The sequence below is a fragment of the Heliconius melpomene genome, chromosome 13, assembly GCF_056956725.1.
Source record: "Heliconius melpomene rosina isolate 202511_hmr_F chromosome 13, ASM5695672v1, whole genome shotgun sequence".
Taxonomy (NCBI): domain Eukaryota; kingdom Metazoa; phylum Arthropoda; class Insecta; order Lepidoptera; family Nymphalidae; genus Heliconius; species Heliconius melpomene.
The window spans coordinates 4,025,023-4,031,022 of record NC_140401.1 but is presented as its reverse complement, the minus strand read 5'-3'; the positions used below and the strand labels follow the sequence as shown (position 1 = coordinate 4,031,022).

General features: G+C 32.4%; 1 protein-coding gene across 3 annotated transcripts in view; it reads left to right on the top strand.

Moving 5' to 3' along the window:
- The first annotated feature begins 327 nt into the window (after positions 1 to 327).
- Positions 328 to 6,000, top strand: part of LOC146532566 (very long chain fatty acid elongase AAEL008004) — a 24,477-nt gene continuing 18,804 nt past the window's right edge. For 2 of the 3 annotated variants that reach the window (XM_085195518.1, XM_085195514.1), the window contains exon 1: positions 329 to 545. The gene's annotated coding sequence lies outside the window, so the exon portion shown is untranslated. Of the gene's footprint in view, positions 546 to 6,000 lie in introns of all 3 variants that reach the window. The other variant, XM_085195517.1, reaches the window with a different exon arrangement.

Genomic DNA, 6,000 nt, shown 5'->3' with positions numbered 1-6,000 from the left:
TTAATTAAAATTTTAGATATTATATATGTACAAAAAAATTGTAACATCTTAAAAGCACTCAATTGTTAAAGCATAATTAAAATATTTTTATAATTATTACTTTACAAATTTAACAAACGATCTCTGTCTCTATTGATCTCTATTTATTTCCTTTATAGTAGAGACAAACTTCCTATAGCAAATTGAAAGTAACTTGTAGTTTAAAATAAAAAAAATATCACCCCAAAAAGGCGAAAAACACCGTATCCTGTAACACGGAATAAACGTAAAGCACGAGGAGTCAAGTTGAAGGCGCGTGAATGCGATGTGATAAAAGAGCGTAGGTCTGACGCCAGCCGCCAGTACCGAGCACACCTGCACGCCGACCGCCGTCCGCTGCGCACGCGCACCCGTAACGCGGTACTTGCGCGCGATACACGCAATCGAACTACAGCGCCCCCTTCCAATCGTTATACATTTGGACATTCGCCTCCACTCCGGTAGTGTCTGTGTTCTAACTAACCAAGGAAAGAATCGCGACGTTCCATTGAGACGAACCGCACCAGGTGAGAACGTAAGGCTATAAGAGTAATTATGGAATCGGCTTGCGTCTGAATCATGTGATAGACTATGACGGATGGACCATAGTTAACCGTATGTAAACATTCATCTGTTGCCATCTGATTATATTATTCTTTTATATATACTACGTAAAAATTAATTGTCACATATGTATTCCAGTAGACGTTTGAATGAACAATAATTGTTACATTTCGTAGACTCTGACTCTATGTATATTTAATATTCTCATAACAGGTTTATCAATGCTTGAGAAATGCTAACAATGGTGGATGTACCTGTTCACAAGGTAAATTTTCTTGGTAATTGATTCATGCTCTTAATGAGCTCTTATAGTTGTTTAGTATTGGCATAAAAAATATATTAAAAAATAATTACTTTTAACAATAAATATATAACACAAATAGTATCAAAACTATAAAACTACAGATCTTCTACAATTTTCATTAGTGTAATAAAAAAAACAAACAATCAATGGATGCATATAATCAGGCTGTAGATCACAAGTAAATAAAACGAACACAAGGAAAGCGTAACTACTAGAAGTAACTCTACTTCTAGGTCAATCAGAGTATTGTTTAAGGTTATAATGAAAAACGTTCATTAAACGCAATAGTCTAAGAAAGGAGCTTGGTTTTGAAGCCAAGGATCCACCAAGGCGTTTTGCAGGCGTTAGTATTCCCAGCGCGTATGTCGGCGCACAGCAGTGGTCGTGTGACGTGAGGTCACTACGCCTGGCCACTGACATGACATGAGATTAACTCCCTATTATCGCCTCCGACGCTATCGCTACGTAACTTTTAATGTTAATTTATATACTCGAAAATACTATTATTAATAATTAATTAGCAATAAATAAAAAAGCTCTCATCATCGTATCTAAAACTTCATGTTAAATCAATTATTTTTTTTAAGCAAATCCTTAATATAACGAATACCTACCAATAACCTGTTTTATGTAGAAAATAAACAAATTCAAGGTTTATGTGTGGACATACTTTTATATGTTGACCGTGCGAAATGTAAATGAAATATAACAGCGTTTAGTAATTATTATAATTTACTCGTATATCCAAATAGTTATTATAATATCTCAAAAAAACATTAAATATGGATATGCCCAGAAAAAAATATTTACATTCCAATCAGATGAATTAAAAACAAACTTGTATAACGATAAAAAAAATGTTCGTTTGTAGAAGAATGTAATTAACATCATTTTGCCGTAACATGGCAAGGTCAATTTGAGCTCATCGGCATTTCCACACAACGGCGGAAAATATTTCAGTGAACAATTGAGATGACGCCGAGATTGATAAATACGGTGACTGTGGCGGTAATGGAATGGACGTAGGAAAACTAAATAATAAAACCTAGCCTCGGAAATCCTTGAAGATACATAATAAAATTAATAACTTATACTAGTACTAAACAAGTTTAGCAATATCTACGTTTCCGGTTTCTCTTTTAAGGTTATCTTTAATACCTGTTTAGTTTGTACATCAGTGGTTAGTGGGCTGTTTGCTTTTTTTAATTTTTTTATATTACAATGTCAATATCAAAGATTTTCAATATCAGTATCGTTGTCTCGATACAAATTGAACTCTACACGTTGTGTTTTTTTTTTTTTGCGGAATTGGTTTTGAAACAAACATGAGTACTTACCTATTGAAATAAATTAGAATTAAAATATATTGTTATACTTAAAAATAATATAAATTTAATTACCTATTTTTTATTTACATTTTAATATTATAATTAACTTAATTTCGAGATTACAATTTTAAAGTTAAAACAAAAAAGGCAAACCTGACGTTGGAGGTACAAAAAAATAACTATTCAATTTTAAATTATTGTTAATATATTAAATTTACCTACTATTTAGGAAATCCTTCAATTTGATAGCTAGCCCAATTAGGCTAACATAATATTTATTATAGCATTAATAATAAGAAACTATTAGCGTGACTTTTCCCGCGACCGTGATACCTACATGTTATTGCAAATATACAATTCTCAGATATAAATTATAAAGATGAGCTGCCTTGAAGTTGTTAATCCTTGAACGACCATTATCCAATAGGAAGTGTTGTTTGTCTTGACCAGCAACTCCAGATATTTTTTGTGTTAGTGACGACTATCATTTTTAATGCTTATCCGAACGGATATTGGAGATTTGACTTGAAATACGACATTTTTGGTAAAGACAGTATATAAAAGGATTGCTATTCGACGTAGGTGGGTGTCAGGGATCACGTCCGTCTCGGCCTCGTACGTCCTACTACCGACGCTTGTAAATGTTTACATTTGTGCCGGCGAGGGCCCGCGCCGTCCACCTGCGGCGCAACGACCAGTGATTAATTGCGAAATGGTCTCAGCCGAATTGAGTTCAGGGTCGAGCGTGCTGCCTCCGGGTCTTGCGCAAACAGGCAAGCATGTAAACAGCCACTATATTGATAATAGCCACGGGATATGTTAGGCGACGTTTGTATAGCGCGTCGTCAGCGTCGTCGGTGTGGTCCACGCCTTATCGATACGATCAAAGATCAACTGTCATGTCGTAAAATATTTACCAAAGAACTTAGCAGGTTTCGTATCGTGTGAATAAGACATTATAACTTGCTCTTACACCTTCCTGTCATTAGTAGCCGTTTAGACTGTAGAGCACGTTGGATTGCAATTTTTTTTTTATTTGTGTTATATTGAAAAAAAAAAACAAATAATAACTACACCAGTCTTGTCAAACGAGACAGGTTGCGGGTTTGATTCCCATTGGTGGAAATTAAATGTTTAATATTTTCATTTCTTCGCCATTGAGTTCCGCGACTTAACACGCAAGGTCTCCAGAATTCGGTGAAAAATGGGGGGCGGAGTATCTTAACAATGGATTCCCTCTGCCTACCCTGCTACATGAGGAATATAACATGAAGCTGTATACAGCTTCACAAAAGTAGAGTATAAAGAAATATGCTTTAAAACAATTTAATAACTTTCCATCTAGGACCGAGTCCTGACCGAAAAAATAAAAATAATTAACACGAAATATTTCAATTATGAAAAAATCCCATAATCATTTCTGTTTCATCAAATAGTTAGTTATTACTTAAATATATGTAACAACATAAACATATTGTTTGTTAGTATCCCCTGAGAATTATTTGGTCACGCTCCACTTTCTGTATATATTGCGTAAGAAATTGTCTACCTTAGACTAGACTAGACTTTTCCACATTTCATATAGAATGCTATGAATAATTTTTATTATTTCCATAGACTGTTTCTATTGCATTATATAAGCTGTAAGTAATTAAAATTAAATAACGCATCATAAGGCAAGCGTGTCAAGAGCATTTAACAATACCGGTATACGGTATACTATATATACCCCATATAACGATTGTATTTTTTTTTAAACAAATCACTGTTCACATCATTCACAAGTCAGTCAGCTATACAATGTGTAAATTAGCTGCTTTATTTTGAAAATCTTAGATATTCGTGATTTTTTCATTTTTAAATTAAACTTTTGAAGTAGACGGTGAAGGTCACGGTTAGTCTTTGGTTTTGTTATTAGTTCAGTGTTAATTTAACTAAAGACATTAATGATTGTAGAAATTAATTAATATAAAATATAATTGTTTTTTCGTCAAATTCCGGAAACATTGTGTGTTAAGTGGCGGAACTCAACGCCGCGTTTTACCATGTTACCAGAGCGAAAAATAAAAATATTAAATATTTCATTTTCTTGAGTGAGTATCGAACCCACAACCTGTCGCTTTTACAGTCGCACGCTTGCGCCACTGTGTATATTTATTATACTTATATGTATGTTTATTAACACAATTGTCAACACAAACACTCGCAATCAAAGACTAGAGACTTAAAATGACGTTTCGCAAGGCGCTACATGACAGCTTAACTCTACTACTATATTCCGCTTCATCGCGTAAGATGTAAGTATTAGATTCCCATTTGTTAGATAGAAGTTATTAATAATAATAATAAATGATAATAAATATTAATATTAATAAAATCTAATTCATTAACATTGCCATCGTGGACTCAATATGGATTACGAAATGTGACCTTAAACATTCAATGCCTTGCACTGTTAAGGCAAATTTATAGAATCATAAGATCACATCAAATATTAGGTATATTATAATACATGCTGTATAAGGTACGATTAAATAATATAGCCGGGTAGGCAGAGGGAACCTAGTAATAATTAATTTCTCCGAGTGGTAATGGAACTCACAACCGTCGCATTTACAGTCACCACTGCGCTACGACGGCTTCCCATTTAATAACATGGTTATAACCAAATAGGTTATATAAGATTGTTATGGTTTTTTATCATTCAGTTTTTATATGTTATAAGGTCATGGAAATAATAATAGGTATCAACGTATATTACTCCTAATGTTTATTTTGCAATTACATATGTAGGTACCTATATAAAATCGAGAATTTTCAATTCTCATTAAAAATAATTATAAGCTACATTCTATATGAACAAACAACGTCACAATTACACTCGGTGTAGATCTTACTTGGAATCGTACATTATAATATTTAATTCTTAATACGTATTTGATAGACAGATAAATAATTCATTAAGTGAAATTGAACAAAAGAATATCTTTATTGGGATATTTTTTAAAACGATTGATTTGTTCTTCTATTGAAAGAAACAGATAATATTCAATATTTTTTAATATTCCAATACAACAAAAAAAATAATATTAAATAAATAATTTACATTAATATTAATGAATTGCATTTATTATCTGTAGCATATATTTCGCAAACAAAAAACAATGGTTTATTGTATAAAATTAGAAAACATATGTTCACTATTTTTTTTTTTTTGTTTAATATTTTAAGAGACCAAGTCAAATACTTATTTAGAAAACGTATAAAAAATTGAACGTAACGTAACTCGAACGCGCACGGGATTATTTGCAAATTTTTATACGTTTTCCAAATAAATATTTTTCTTTCGTAATTATGGAATAACATTTTAAAAACGTTAAAAACCAGGACAAAATTATAAAATTATGTTCGAGTTAAGATAACCGAAAGGTCAATTTGAATCAAATTTGAGCTGAAACTGAATACATCGACGATGCCACGCGACAGCGAGCGTACTGTCTGCTCATCTGTTGTCCGTGCTCCGTCGCTACCCGCTATAATACATCGAAAGTTATTTTCAATTACAAAGCGGCATTTTCGTCGTGAAATAGCGTGCAGGCATGCGCTATTCCATTGTCAATGTCGAAGGCGCGAACGATAATTCTACATACGATACTTACGATACGCGTAAAAATGCTTATATATATCTATTAACTGTTATATATTTTGGATTCAATGCTGGACTATTTGTGTTTGAAGTGAAATTATATAAATAAAGTTAATAAATTGTATTTTATTTTTATATTT